Here is a 16,702-nt window from a genome sequence, read left to right on the forward strand (position 1 = left end):
CCCAGGACTTCACTTTGTCCCCAGAAATCAGCCGATGAACAGGCACTGATAACTGGGCTTTCTGTCTATCTAAACAGAGGGACAGACACTGCCCAAACTAACTCCAGTACAATAACTATTTTAATGCAAGTAGTTAAACATAATGGCCCCTTCATTTCATTAACATCTCGGACCCCAACTTGTTTCTTTAAACTATTTTTTATGAGGACTTGTCATGGCAAATGGAGCAACACAGTGCAAACAGCAAGCATAGGCCAGACTCACTGGGGAGGATTTTCCCCCCCAGAGAGAAGAGGGGAATTTATACACTCTTCTAATTTTAAGAACACAACCGAGGCTCTGTCTTTCTGAGCTACCCCTCCTTTGATGTTCAGATCCATCCTCCAGTACTGGAGGGAGCACTGCAGAACACATTTCTTGTCTTTTAGCGAGGTTCATTCAAAGGTCAGATATCCAAGTAGTCAGCTTTTGACCCAAACTAATCTGCCTGGCACTACCACTGACAGGAAAACCCTGTCTATGGTGAAGGGACAGAATGGCACGTGGTGAGCCAAACTTCCCCACCACACGTCCTGCAGGACGGACCGCTGTCAGATTTCCATTTAGCAGCAGGGAGAGCGCGGTGTTGCAGCAAGTGAAGCCCTCCACCATGGTCCAGTCACCCCCTGCTGCCCCTGAGGAGGCCAACAATAGCGGTGATTTTTGTCATGGGATAGTGATCTGTAGTTTAAGTGGGGGCATTCATCATTCACAAGTCACAGTTGAACGAGCTGCTCAGCGATGACCCTAGGGCACTCCCAGCCATGAAACCAGACTCAAACAGTGAGCTGGAGATACAAGCACTCGTGTTTGGGGAGGAGTGGTTACATCCTGTCTCTCTCTCTCTCACTACTTCTATTGTTTAACAGATGGGTTGAGACCTCATGTGATGTCCTCTATAAAGAGGACTATAAAAGTCTATAAAGACCTACATGAGTTCCAGCAATCAAAGGAAAAAGGAGACTCTGTTAATAGTCAACACTGATGATCTATTCACATTCATCATTAACAGACACACAAAATATAGTCTCCAAAATCTGAAGACTCAAATACACTGCTCTATTGCACATAGGTACATTAATCAACCATTCTCCCGCTTCCTTGAGAGCCAGCTCGCAGATACAGTTATTTCGATAGTGATTGCAGAGCTATGTGCTGTCTCCAGGAAAAGAAAAAAAAGGGGCAGGGCAAGGGGTCGAAAATTTTTTTTTCCTCAAGGAGCCTCAAAACCCACTCTCAGGCAGGACTCATCAAGAAAGCTATGATTTGTAATGGAGAAGGGCTAGAAGGCAGAAAGATGCTGAGAACATTTCATGGCCAGCACAGCATACATGGGACATCTGAGAATAGATGATCAGGCATCTTTATGACTGTCTAGTTACCATGCCCATCTAATTACCTACTGGGAAAATTCTATCCATCATCTACTGCCTACCTCCAGTGAGAACAATGCTACTGTCCGCTCCAGTTTCCCAGTCAGAGCAGATTGCCAGGAACAGTAGCAATAATGACATCCCCTTCTGTCCTCACAGGAACTGAGCACAGAAATAGAGCTGCTGGGATTCGATTCTTCTGCATGCTTTTGCCAGCTCCATTGCCAGGATCTAGCTGTAAGACAGACTGGAACCAGAGATGGCTTCATAAAGGAGGGGAAAAAAACACGCCTCAGAACAACCAGATGTGCCCAATAAGTGAGAAAGGAGACCCTTTCTTTGATATAGCTATATGAAACTCGCAGCATTATGCAAGACACAGCTCTTGTTAAAACATATAATGGGACAGAAGTCATAGGATTTTGTTCCTGCTACTGATCCTTGTGCAATTCACTTCACTCATCTATCATCTATGCCTTGGTTTCCCGTGCCTAAATGGGGATGACAGTACTTTCCCATGCCTTGGTGGTTTTCTGAGGTTTAACCCTTATTAACATTTGCAAAGCAGATCGGGACCACTGAATGGAAGGCTGAAAAGAATTTTCAAGGCTTTATTATTTGAGAGAAAAAAAAAAATGGGGAAAAAATATCCCAGCTAGGAGCAGAAGACTCTGTTCCCCTTCTTGCTATGGTAGCGTTCAGCTCTTTGGGACCAGTTTAACCCTGCTCTGTGAGGCTGATCTCTGGTTCAGCTGACTCTGAACAATCATGCTCCGCAACCACCTCTCTTCATAGCCATTACAAAAGGTGAGCAATATTTATTGGTTCGAGCAGGGCCAAGGGCTGACATTAAGCAAATTTCAAGGGTTATTTGAAGTTAATTGAGTTTAATCATGTAATGATTTTATAATTAGTCATAGTTCCCAGTCTTGTACTGAAAAAGTCACACTTAAGAATTATTTAAAAGAATATTAAAGCCAATTCAAAATAAGCAGCAGGAAACTCCATCGGTGATTGGTGGGACCGGGTGAGGGGATCACAAGGTGTGCCGGCTACATGCACCAGCTGCTTCAGTGCACCGAACCTCTGCCTTTAAGTGCAATGAGCCGAAGTCCCAGCTGGGGACTTGCACTAAGGGTAAGGACAGCAGTAAGTTTCCGAATATTAGTTATGCTGACTTGGTGGTATTTCTCACTGGCAAAGAGTTGGATGGATCCTGCCCCAGGGGAGAAGAAACTTCAGAGGTTTTCCACCTCGCTGGAGCCAGGTTCGCCTAGCTGATTCAAAAGCAGGCAAAGGCCAGGAAATTGTACTTATACATCCTCAAGACATTGGACTTGCCAGTGGAAAACTGTAATCCTTGGTTATATAGGGGAAGGGAAGTCCTGCAAAAGTAGTTATTCTAGAACTTCAAGCCAGTGCTTGGAAGTTGAATTTGAAATGCAATTTAAAAAAAATCCTGTGAAAATGCCGTGCACAGCAATAAATGAGGCGTAAACAAGATCAGCATCAATGAGTTCAGGGAAGTGGTGACAATAAAAAAAAAAACAAATATTGTATCCTCTGCAAGACAGTTAGGACAAGTGGAACACAGCACCTCAGAAAGCAAACACAGATCTGTGCTTAGGACTAAAGGGCTCATGGGTCATACAGCCAGCTACCTGCTTCATAACAAGCACAGCTGCTCCTCACTTCCTGCTGATCCAAGATACCTCTTACAGTAACGTTACATGGTCTCAAGGAGCTGGGTTTCACCATGTGGTATGTGATATTAAAACACAACATGGAATGGTGGGAGATTGCTGTGGGATTAAGCACTTGCATATTCCTCTTGAGAGCAGAGGCAACGGGCTCATCAGCCTCACATATTTTCACTGTCTGTATATCTGAGTCCCGTACACAATGAAAATCCAGCAACTGAAACACCCCAGGAAGAGAAAACCCAGCGCTTCCAGAGAATAAGTCAGTGGGTATGGCTCCCTCCAAAGCTGACCCAGTAGTGGCTGCCCACAGTAGGCAGCAGCATGACACTCACCTGTAGCTGTGACTTTTGGGGTTGATGAAAAGGTCAAAATACAAGGCTAATCCATCTTAGAGAAACAGCAGAATTTCTCCCAGCAATACAACCTCTGCTCAGTCCCATCCCACTCAACAGAGGCAAAAGCTCTGTTGTCCATGTTGGTCCACTTCTCTCCCCTCGCAAACCCTCCAGAGCAACCAGTGCCTGCCTGGCCTATTCCCCTGGTCTCGTCCCCAACAGCCTAAAAGGCACCCAAGTTCAATTTTACCTATGCAACTGAGAAGCCTTGTGGCTCTGCGTCTGGGAGGCACCGTAAGGTTCACGCTCTTCGACGTGGCACGAATAGCACTAATGTCACGCTCTGGTCTTCCTGTGCATGGCAGCACATCCAGCAGCACAGGGCAGGCCCCAAGGAATTACTTATCTGGATTTAAGAAGTCCTCCTGAAAAACAGTTAAGCATTTATAGGTAACAGTTCAGTAAACACACTTACCTCCCTGCACAGAGACATAATTATTGATAAAATTGTACTTCTTCTCATCACCCACTGATAATTCTTTTATAATTGTCTTGCTTATTTTCACCAAATTACAGAACTGACGTGTCCCCAGCCACTTGGCAATGATGAGCCACATCCAGGAAGCAGGACTAGCTGGGGCATTTTTTTCCTTTTGAATACTTAAATTGTGTGGAAAATTCAGCCAAGGAAAAATAATCAGACAAAAAAAAATTCAGAGCAACAATAAGAGTGGAGTGCAACACTCTCTAACTAAAATGTTTTCGTAATTATTTTTTGCATTTCAAAAATAAGATTTTAAAGTAATACCATCCTATCTTTAATCACAAATACGTAACATAAGAATACGCATTCTGACTTGAAATGACTGGTTCTGCTTTTACTGAGGAAGAAAAGACTTCAGTGATAAGGCTGTGAGACAAGACTTTGAGAGCAGCCCGCAAAATATTAAGCCTTCATCCATTTACACAAAGGAATGCCTCGGAGGCAATGCTCTATGTGTGCTGCCACCGGACCGGAGCAGTTCTAAAGCCTGCCCAAAACACCGCACCGCTGAGCACTGTCTGATGCAAAATCTTGGTCCTTGTTGAGAGAAAAGCAAAAAGGAGAGCAACAAGAGGTCTGAGGACAGCTGCGCTCAAGTGGGGGCCATGCCGTGGGACATGCGGCGTTCCCAACAACAGCAGTGTCAGAGGCAGTCAGCTGGTGGGTAATGCTCTCCGAGCGTGCCCACCTCCCAGGACAGCTTCCAAAAGCGAATGCCTCAACCCCAAAAGGAGGGGTTTCAAATGAGGAGCCTAACAAAGGCTTCTTTCCATTTTAAACACAATCTTCTCCACATCCTACCCTCTCCCTACAGCCATAAATAATACCAGTGTATTACTTAATGATATGACTTATTTATTATTTATTTAAATGATTTATGCAGAGCCTATAGCCTTAACAACTATAACGATAACGATTCAAAAACCAGAAGCAACATGAAAAGGAGATGCTTAAATAATTAAAAGCCTCCCTCCTTTCCCGAAAGAGAGCTGAGGAGCAGTGTGTTTTTCTTTCTTTAGGTTTTTAGTTCTCCTACAAGTGAAAGGGCAGAGTGCCATTGGCTAAATGCTGGCTTAGCAAAGGAAAAACAATAAATCAGAATAACCAGTGTTAGAGAAGCTCTCAGCTAGCCTTTCCCATCCGTGCATCTCAGAGGAGGGTAAGTACCACAGGACCTACTTCACAGAAGGTGAAACTGAGGCCACGGAGGTGATGTAAATGGTCCACAGTCACCCAGAGGTTCACTTGCAAAGCTGGACATAAATCCTCTTCTCTTCCATCTGTTAGACCAGACCTCCTCCACCAAGCCACAGCACTTTCATATTTTCTTGTCTTTTTTTTTTTTTTTTCTTTCAGGTTCTCCGACTTCTCTGCATTTACCATGACTCTTCTTTACGTCCTTCTCTCTTCAAGCATTCCTCCTTCCCTGGCAGTCTTTCCCTCCAACCTTATCCCTCCTGGCAGTCACTTTTTACCCAATTTTTCCAAAGAGGTTTTATCCTCTGCAATTAGGCAAATACTTGGCAACTCACAGTGCAAGTGGGTAATTGAGCACAGTTGTAAGTGGATTATCATTGAAATGACTGATTTTTCACAATGCAGAAAGCTCAAGGCAGCAACAGGGTGCTTTGCAATTTAAACATTGTAAAGAGAGTGAAAATATTTTCAGGTTTCATTTTAAAACTTTCTAAATACAAAATGGAAGCCTATTCCCCAATGGCAAGGCATAAATACACACTGTAAACTCAAATCACCGAACGTTTGCCTAGTTCTATTAAGGGGAACAGATGAATTATCAGAATCAGACTTTACAGCGCAGCTGGAGCAGTAAAAAATAATATGAAATTCTTAAAGATCTTCTGGACTACTCTTCAAAACAACAAAAAAGACAGAAGTGCCTTGACATATGTCTTGAGGTGCAATGAAAAAATTACTCTAGTAGACTGACAAGTATCTCCAAGTGCACAGCCTAAATAACCTCAGAGATCTCAAAGTTTACACCTGTGTTGAGGAGCATTAATAGAAGCGGCCTTGAGAATTCATTCATGGTCTTGACTGGAAATTTCTAAATCCAAACCCAACAGTTCTCTAATCTAGGGATCCTCTCTGGCAGTTTAACACAGAACCAACTCTTTATCTAAAGGAGTGTTTGAGTTTTTCATTGATTTAACTGAGAGTACAGGAAGAGAAATGCCCATGGATGTTTGAATGCTTTTTGTTTGTTTGTTTGTTTTAACATATTTAGGACACTGGACTGATATTTGCTAAACCAGTTCAATACCCAGCCCTGCCACAAACTTTTTGTGTGACCTTGGAGAAGGCATTTAGGTCTACTCATCTACATTAGGAAGCTAATCCACCTCGATAATGCAGAGAGAGAGACAGGCACCAAAAGCGTGGGGAGGCAGACCACCTAAATTATACATAAAGATATTACTTTCTCCTACTCTTCATCTCCTCTATTGAGTATTGCTCGTTCGATGCTACATTATCTTTATGGCATAGACTTTTCTCCCACCCCCAATAGGATCCCAATTTCAAACACAGTCTTGAAGTATTGCATTAATTCTATTTAAAAAATAAAATAAAATTCCAAATTGTTATATTTATCTCATCAGAGCTGCTTACATTTAAAAGACTTAACTGTCACAGTGAACAGTTCACAAACAACCTGCAAACTAAAAAGGAAAAATAAATACACTGTTTTGTTAAAAGTTGTTTTGAGGAATGATTCAAAAAACCACAATCAACACAAGAAAACCACAGTCTGCCCAGTGACCCACTGCGAACACAAAGCAATAAGAAGTTTGAATGAAAAAATTCGTAACTTCATCTGCCAAACTACCTTCCTTATTCTCAGAAATAGCAAATAAAGGAAAGCATTTGTGAATAAGAACTATTCGAGACTGGGAGCAGGTGCATTAGATATGGTGGACTGGGAGAGCAGACTCAGGCTGCTGGAGACAGGCAGTCGCAACAATTTCCAGTGTCAAAGAAAAACCTGGCACCTTGTTAAATATTAATAAGCTGTCAGGGTCAAAATGTTTAGGTCCTCCCAACTCAATCACTTTCATTTCTACTTCTCAGAAGCCAGTCAATTGGAAATACCCTTTCCTGTCTTGCCCCTCCTCATCCTGCCATCTCACCCAGAGCCACGTAAAATCAGAGGAATATGGACAGTAAATGAGTTGGTAGCCAAATGATATTTTTGTCTCCCCTGCCTTTGCTGGTATGTATTCTCTCAGTGTTCGTGAGGCACAGAAAATGTAAATACAAGAATAAGAACAATGCAAAGAGTTGGTTTAGCAAATTTCTGCTGCATTTTCTGCAGGTTAGTGTTATTGATTACTGACACCTAAGGGTCTGACACATAATCGATAGACCTCATGACCCACATATGTGACATGGCCTGTGGGGGCTTTAGAAACAAGAATGAACATGGCAGCTCCATCCGAAGCTTTTCATATAATATTTATTTATTTGCAGGCAAAGCTGTTTCTACTCAAATTACTGTCATGGTGAAAACTGGTGTCAGAGGAGTTTGCTCATTTCTTCTCCTGGTACCTGAAGACAAGAGCAACAATAATAACTGTCAGAGAAACAAAAATCAAACTCCACATCAGCTACCTAAAAGCTGATGCTCCCCTTCCCTCACTAAATTAGTTACTCACAGTGAGAACTAGTCATTTGAAGGAGAGAGAACTGCTTGAATAGGAGAACTTACCTTCATCTTTATGCAGGGTGCCAGAGCAGCGCAAATTAGCGTGGAAAACACAAGTTCGACTTCAGATCTGAGGGGCTCTTTTCTGGTGCCTGGTCCTCAAAGCCAGGTGGGGAGAAGAGCTTTCTCTCTCACCAGTTCGCAGAACACCACAGCCTCCTCCAAACATAATTCTTTGTCTCATCATTATCTGCTGAATCCAAACTGGTCACTCAGGATTATTCCTGGGTCTCAGGAGCTACTTCAGATGTGCTCATTTCCTTGACTGTAACACTGTTTTTGGCTGGGATTTTACACTCCCAGTGCTTGCTTTCTTCTCTCAGGTGACTATCTTTACTGTTTCTGAATAGTTATTACCTTCTCTCAACACTGTTCCCTTTTGGTTGAGCAGTCTCAGTGCTGAATTCCCATTTATGAAGACTTCAAATGAAGGTAAAGATCTGAAATTCTCCATCTGGATTTTCAGATGTTACTGAAGTTCTTCCTCCCTTTTCTCCAGCTTATTCTACCAGTTGCCCACCACCCCCACAATTTGCTTCGAGTTTTTTTGTGGGTTTGTTTTGTTTTACTGTCTGAGGAGCAATTGCTATACATTAATCATCACACTGCTGTGATACATCGGACACAAGCAGGCTGCTTCTGATGGCACCTAAGATAAATGCAGGCATTTAACTTCATGAGCACAACGAACAATTGAAAGCACTCATTAGAGTTGGGGAATCCTGGCTCGAGAAAGCCAGGAGACCAAGGAAAGCACCACGTCATCAGGTGCTCTGTATACGGCTCTGGGTATTCATCTTCACCCACAGAAAGTGACATACAGCAGGGATGGCACAGGCTGAAGATCAGCAGGTGGAAGTCTTCAGCTAGCCTCCTGTTACTGGAGCACTGTGCTGTTAAGGGACAGGTGTTTCATTGCTTTGGATAACTTACTATATTGAGCAAATAATGTCCTACTAGTGTTAGGCACCTTCCCAATCATGGCAAGTTAATTTTCTCTGGGAGGACCAAATCCATGCCAGAATAACCTAGACTTCTTCATACAAGCAATGGCTTTCATACAGTACCTGCCTTTTCACAGCACTGCAGCCTGCTGCCAAACCCGGCCCCAGGAAGCACTTGGTGGGGCTGTGTGAGGCCACAGAAGGCATCCTGCTGTTCTCTTCCATGGGGACTTTTCACCCCACTTCTGTCCCATTGACATTTTCCTGGCATGTTTTGAAGGAGATTATGTTTCTGACCCAAAGCTATGTGGACTTTCAGTGTTCCTTCCAAAATGCACAGAAACACACTGCTTCAACCAGACAGTTCCCACCGAGAGCAAACATCCAGGACAGAAACCCAGATCTGACTGCAATCCTTCCTTATATTAACTGTCCTCCAAAGCACCTAATCTTGAGATATCAGTCAGCAAAAGTCAATTGAGAGCCTGTTGACAAGTCCCTCCACAGTCCTGTTCCTTGTGCCAGCTGCTTTGTCATGCTGGAAAGATTTCGGTTCTAATAAATTCTTTGTCAACACGAGCAAAGTTTTTATTAGGCCAGTGAAGCATGCATTCCCTAATGCACGCACCATGCCACACTGCGTTGTAGAGGGGCAAATGCTGCTTCGGATGGAGGTAGAAGTTAAGGACGGGAGGATGACCCGCACTCACCTGGTGGCCTTAAAGCTACTACAGTTCTTTAGTGGTTCTCTACAGCTCTCACTTCTCCGAACAGTAAGGATTTAAGATGCTCACCTCCAAGCAAAGCTTGGCAATTCAACCCTTTCCACTCAGATCCCCTCCTGAGCATCTAACTCCAGTGCTGTTCTGCCCTTCCTCAATAGATGTGTTGATTCCTGCTGCTGGGCAGCTTCACCTCGGTGCTGTGCTCCATTTAAGGGAGGGTGGCATGTAGTGTTGAGCACTCTTGGTCTGTGAATTGTTCTGAATCCTTCGGGATGGAGCATGCTGTATATTTTAGCCACACACATCTCACAAAAGCCAACTACCTACTTCTTTTTCTCTAGTTTTCAATTTCTTGCAAGACACTGTTATTTTATGGAGAGCTGAAAAATACCCGTAAGTAAGTCAGAGGCAAATAATACCCATTCAGTGCATCACTAGAAACCCTATGAAGATTTTCTCTTTCCACAAGACCCACCGATATCCTGCATGAGAGATGGCCTGCTGCTATCATTTCAGAGGTGCAATCTTTTTTTTTTCCATCCTTCCTGCTGCAGAAAATTCCTCTCCATCTCATTGTAAACACTATTTCTGCTTTACCCTGTTGTGTAGCACGGGGAAACATTGCTGGGTGCAGGATCTTCCCGGTATCTATTTTACGCCTCCGGGAGTTTTCCAGCAGCCAGCAATAATAAAAAAAGATCACCATGGACTGTGATGTGACCAATTACAGCAGACAGCAGTTATTTATAGGAAAGTCAGCAGCACTGAAGCTTTAACACCAGCCAGTGCACCCCTCTGCTTCCCATCACCTAGTGCAAATGCTAGCATCCTGCACCACCCCGTGTAGCAAGGAGTTTTAAGGCAATTACCTTGGTGCCTCATGAAGCTGTGGAGACACATGGCATATGCCCACAGGACAGCGAAGGGGTAGCACTTTACATGCATGGTATCTTCGAGCTGCCACAGTGTGTTTCATTTTCATAAATTGCTGACCTCAGATGTCACTTTCATTCCGAAATCCTTGTCCGCCTACTCAGCAGCATAGCACGTCAGGACACAGCACAGCCGATGCGTGTGAGACCCTGTAACACACACCGTCCTCATCCCTAGCTCTTTGTAAAGTCTTTCTCATATGACCTGCTCTAAGGTCTGTCCAAATACCGCAGTACAAAGGAGGACATGCTAGCTGGGTTCCTCTCTGAACTTCCCTAATCATGAAATTAATTAAACTAGTTGATACAGCTTTCACTCTGCTGATGCAATCACAGGTGGGAAATCCACCAAAAAGCTACAAAAATCTCAGCAACCAAGTGGGTGATGTTACTTACATGGGTTGCATCCTGCCTCCATGAATCCCTGCTACAAGACAGGCAATGCTGCTGATGGTCCCTAACATGTCAAAGCCTGTTCTCAGAGCTGACACACAGGATCAGGGCAGTGTGGGTCCTGCAGTTTGTAGCTCAGGCACCTGACAGCAGTAACTGAAGAAATTTGGCTTCACAATTTAATTTAGAATTATTTTCCTTCTGGAATTTTTAATACACTGCAAGTGCAAAGCTGCTCTTGGAAACTGAGGGAAAAAGTTCATGGCCCATTTCTGAGGTGAGCATTTACGGCTGAGCATGCTGCAGAAAGAAATGCAATATTGCCATCTACTGTCCAGACACACTAACATCCCCTCTCCATCTGACACTCAGCTGAAGATGAGATCAATGTTTCAGGACAAGGAATCTTTTAATCATAATGAAAATGTATTCTTGACTGATCCGAGGTCACATTACATTAATACAGTCTTCAAAGCTTTTTTAATAATACAATTAACGATTTTTGCCATACCATTAAGAGAATTAAAGACCAAAAAGCTTAAGGGGTATTGACCTATTCAGTTTCAGTTTTTAAAATAACCTCAAAGCAACATGGACTTTTTTTTTAAACCACCACCACCCCCTTTAAACTCCCAGATACATAATTCTTAGATGTGTTGTTCTACTTGTGTTCATGGATATTATACTTTAGTAAAGATTTGGATAAGCCTGTAGAGGGGATCTCCATTCTGATTAGCTAACCCCTTTTATCTCATGAACCAATAGGTCAGGCTAGGACAGCTTACACTACAGTAAGAAGAAAAACAACAACATTAATTAGTAAGGTTGAAACCACTGTTTGGTGCAGAAAGAGATGTACTTCCACAAAGGAGCTCTAATTCATCTCCCTCCATTCTCCAAGCCAACATCGCCATTCTCTTCCCAAACCTACCATCTCACTGAGGCACATCTGTGCCTCTGCAAATGACTTGGAAAGCTTTAAGGGAATTTAATAAAACCCATCATATATCCTGGCTAATTTTTGCTCACAGTGAGTTCGCTCCTCAGCACCAGAAGCCACAGATTCAAAAAGCATTTATCAACAAGTGGTACTGTGAGTCGGTTACTAGCGTGAGCATCCTCGGCTTCAAACTGCACCCTTAGGATGTGAACATCCTTGGGTTCAAAGTGCAGGGTGGGATGCTGGATCTCACGAATAATCCACCATCAGGACTCAGCGGGGCTCAATCTACCCAGAGGCTGTGGCTGGACAGCCAGGTCTGATGCACACTGCTATGGTTGTTGTACAAGCAAGGTCAGCATCAGAAAGCAGCCACACAGCGAGTCTCACCGTGGCTGAGTTCCGGGAGAGATTTTACCCAAAATGACATTATATCATGTGCCTTTATATCAGCTGAGTCCTATTTTCAGTTGTTTTCTTTTTCTTTTCTTTCTTTCTTTTTTTTTTTTTTTAAGGCATTATATATAAAAACTGGCAGTCCATGCTTATTATTAAATAAGGGAAGTGAATCTGGGGTAAGTTATTTTGAATCAGTTGCAGTTATTGGCAGGGTTTTGTGAAGGTAAACACACTCGTCTAAGGCTCCACGCTACTCCTGGGCAGGACACAAAAGGAGAAGAGCAGTACTGCGTCTGCGCATTAGAAATTGCAGATGAAATCAAGGGACCGTGTAAAATCTATAACAACAACGAAGAACACAACTCAGCTCATGTCATCACTGTATGAGCTTATTGTCCTGGGCAGGGGTTCAACCATGAGATTTGGCAAAGATGATTCTTGCTGATCAGCGTTAAACCAATCCGCTGCTACAAATATACAGAATAACCCAGCATCAAAGCTGCCAGGGTTGTCTCATCCCGCATTTCTGGGCTCTGAACAGAAAACTGCCTGCCTCCTGGATTTCTAATACCAGTGGGTTTTCCCCTTGGCTAGAACAGGCATGGTTGTTTGTCCTGACCCTGCTAAGTTGAGAGGTGAATTGTCAGAATGTCTTACCTCCCCTTCAGACCCCATCGCTGGAATGGCAGGGGACAGGGAATCACCTCTGTCATTGTAATTATGCTGCATCAAAGAGATTGGCTGATCTGAGATCGTGCCACTGCAAGGCTGCGACCAGGCAAAAGTACAGAGGCAAAAATCAAGCACTTCTATTGCTTGCAACTGATGTCAGCTCTTTGGTAGAAACCTGCCTTCCCATTCCTCTGCAGGACTGCAACATCACTCTGCACGCTTAGGCCTGGAAGTCAGAAGCCAGGCAAGGCCAGAGCACAGCATGGTACATCCATCTGTTGGAAGCCAAAGGCTCTCTGAAGCTCTCAGTCTCAGTTACCTCAATGAGTAGAAAGACATAAGGTCCCTCCCTCCCACCCCCAGCATGGCAGAGCAATGTGCTTTGCGATCTATCCCAAGGATATTACCTATCGAAGTGCTGGCGTCTTTGATGCCTTAACTGTTCAGGCAGGACATGCTAAATATCATCTCGCAGAAACTTCTGATGTCTACAGGGAGCAAGACCCCTTCGTGACCTCTTCTCTTGCTATTTTGCTGGTTTTGTTCTGTGCTTCTCAGAGGTGCTCCTCCATTCCAGATGCACAAAAGGGGTCAAACTAGCAGAGGTGGCTTGTGCCAAAGGCTTTGGCTTCCACCAAGAGACACTTTAAAAGGAAGATATTTGTGCTCGTGACATGGAGCAAAGAGGGACAATATGTCTTTCACTCCAATTGATTTACCCACCAACCTTCTACGCAAACAAGGATAAAAGCAGCATTTCAGTCTGTATTACAGCAGATGGGCTCTGCATGCAGCACAAGAGAAATAGCTTTAAAAAAAGACTGAGCCAGCCCCAGGATCTGGAGAGGATGGGGAAATCAGAAGGCTCCTTTATATTGTGCAGCTTCAAGATGTCATTTACCTAAAATGCATCTTAGTTAAGAGCTATCAAAGGCTCAGAAGAGAAGGAACATGCCAAGCAGGAAGAAACTTCGAAAATTAGTCAGTTGAACTAATCCTTTTAGGAACAGTTTTGTTCTTCTCCCTCCCTGCAGAAAGCTGGGAGGGGATTACTGGTTCTAGGTAGGGGGATTGAAGGTATGCTGCACATCTTTATCTTCTAAAAGCAGCATGGAACTAATGCCATTAAGCCAGGGCCGCTCTGTTTACCAGAGGGCACAAATAGCTCCAAAGTGTTTCTCCGCTCATGGTCACTGACCTTTAACACACCACAGTCCAGAGAGGTTGAGCTATTAATTTACAAATCAGATGTTGTTGAATGAATACTGACATCCCCAAATGTACTCATGATGGTGAATGCAACCTCTGATCTCCTCCCTGAGAATTAAAATAGAAGTTCAACTTCATCTACATGTCAAGTGGCCACAAGAAAAGAATCCTTCCAGATGGAGGTTACTGATCTTCCAAAAAAAAAATGAACCCTCCATTTTAAATTAAAACCAAAAAGACTGCTTCAAAAAAAGCACCACCAAAAAATAAAAGACAAAACACCTTCAAGGCACAAAAATTCAATAAAGCAAGGATAAAGTCTACGGCGAATAGGGAAGATTAAACAGGGACTTTACCATCAAGTTGGATTGCAAGAGGAAACAAATTGAAAAGCAGGCTAATTACAAACTCCTAATTTTGTCTCCTGTGTACTTAAAATTTTATTGCATGCTCATCTGTAGCAAGAAATACATGAAGGAAAGCCTAAGTTAATAACAAGCAACTATCTATATATGGATGCATTCTTTGTTTATGCAGTTGAGTGACAGGTTTGGCAAAACACAAATTCTGTTTGGACCTGTTACTTTTGTCTTTCTCTCTTTCTGCAACATCTGTGATATCCTAATGTTAAGAAGGTCATAATTAGGTAATGAAGGATGCTAAAATGTGATTTGAACACCCCTAAATGATTCCAGTACAACTGACCTGCCCAGACTTTCTTTAGGAACACAGGTCATTTAGACAGAATCAATCCAATTACATCAGCCAGGCACTCAGCTCTAAGATGTCACTGAACCTTTATTTGGACACAGCCAATGCAAAGGTGCCAAGTTAGTCTAGCTTTCAGACCAACAACTTCAGACAAGCTAGACCTTTTTTCCCCCTAATTTTGCCTCCTACTTAAAAGGCAGTCTTGGATGGGTCACTTCTAATGCTCAAGTAACACTGCTGAAAAGTGGTTCTTTAGAAGCGTTTAATTTGTATTTCTAAAACTCTAAAAGTTTTCAAAAAAAAAAAAAATGAAAACACAGCAGAAAGGTTCCAGAATTTTTAAGATGATCTCAAGCACAATCTTCAAGAACTGTTTATGAACGGTCAAACAGATCCCATAAAACATTAATGTCATCATGGAGATGGGAGGGAAGGACATTAGCCCAACTTACTGACGTGATGAACTCTAAGACTTGGGGAGAGCTCCTATCTTTTAGGAGACAGATCTATCATGCCACACTGATCATGGAGTGGGATAGTGCAGGCCTGGGGGACTGGGAAATCACCCCAAAGACAGAATTAGCTTTGGGCTTACATGGAGCAAGTGAAAGAACAGAGAATGACTTACTTTGAAATGTCTCCATTAGCCTTTGATTAAGATGGTGAGCTGCCTTTAATGGACCACTTTGTCTTTGCACTGAAGTTTTACTGTATCAATTCAACTAAACTTTAAACATTTCAAAAAATTAAAATAAATAAACGAATAAATAAATCCTCTGCTTTCTTCATCTGCTTTTCTCTCCTTTGGAATGGTCACATAGAAAATAGTAGCAAAGGAAGAAACTTAGCCTTTATGGCAAGGAGAACGTCTTTGCTTTTCTAATGCTGAAATGTTCCCAGCCTATTGCATGGCAGCTGTTATTACATGAAAAGAAAGGCACAGAAAGCACTCAGTAGTCCTCTGAAGCAAAGTATGTAATAGATAGAAAAGGGTCAGAAACAGAAAAATAAATTCTTAAATTATCTGCAAAACAATGGAGACAGAATTATCTAGTGCTGGGAATCCATGAAATGGAAAACTCCTACCCAGGCTTCTGATGAGACGAGTATGAACGGGCACCATCTGCATGCAGTTTCAATTTGTGATACTCTGTGACTTCGTCCTACCTTCATAACTATTTGAAAACCATTAACACCATCCCAACTCAGGAAAATCTCCACAGATACAATGAGACTGAATGGCAAACATAAGAAAAGCTTTACTGCACCCTAATCCTCCTTACTCCGAACAAGTAACCTTCCTCTGAAGAAGTCAAGCCAACCAGCCATGTATTTAAATCCTGGGCACTGTCTCAAGCATCTAAGACATGGTGACACTGTTAAGCTATGTAATGGTGCCATCTCGTGGTAACATTAAGATGATGCCAGATCGACTCCACATTTCAGTAATAAAGTGCGTCCATTAAAGACAACACATTGAAATAAATGCATCTTAATTCCTGGGTCGTATAATTTTTAGAGTGTATGTTCACCACTAAGACACCCACCAGCATGAAAGAATCCTGTGATAATTTACAACCAGAGGTGTCAGCAGCTGGGAAATGCTCGCCTATAACTGTCAGGGTGATCGTAACTGGAAACGGGTCCCTGATGAAGTTCAGGCTTCTAAAAGGAATCTCTAAAACTAGAAAATCTCCCTGAAAAGACAAAAAGAATGAATCAAGGACTGGAAAATCTGCCTCAGAGAGACAGATCCAAAAATCTCAGTGCTGTTTGTTGATGTCATGACTAGACCACAATCTATCCCCTCAAAGAAAGCATCCTCACGGTACCACAGCCATAGTTTGGCATTGAATAGAAGAACAAAATCCAACACAGGAAACCAAAACAAAATGAATTCAGACTAGAAAATCACATGCACTTCTAAACACGATGAAACTTCAGAACAACTTGCCAAGGAACATCGTAGATCTCACACTGCCCAACATCCAAAAATCAAAATTGTCAAATCAAAATAACCTTAAAAAAAAAGAAAAAAAAAGTGGGGGGTGAGTGCATTTCA

Source organism: Oxyura jamaicensis, chromosome 10, assembly GCF_011077185.1.
Source record: "Oxyura jamaicensis isolate SHBP4307 breed ruddy duck chromosome 10, BPBGC_Ojam_1.0, whole genome shotgun sequence".
In the NCBI taxonomy this organism is placed as follows: domain Eukaryota; kingdom Metazoa; phylum Chordata; class Aves; order Anseriformes; family Anatidae; genus Oxyura; species Oxyura jamaicensis.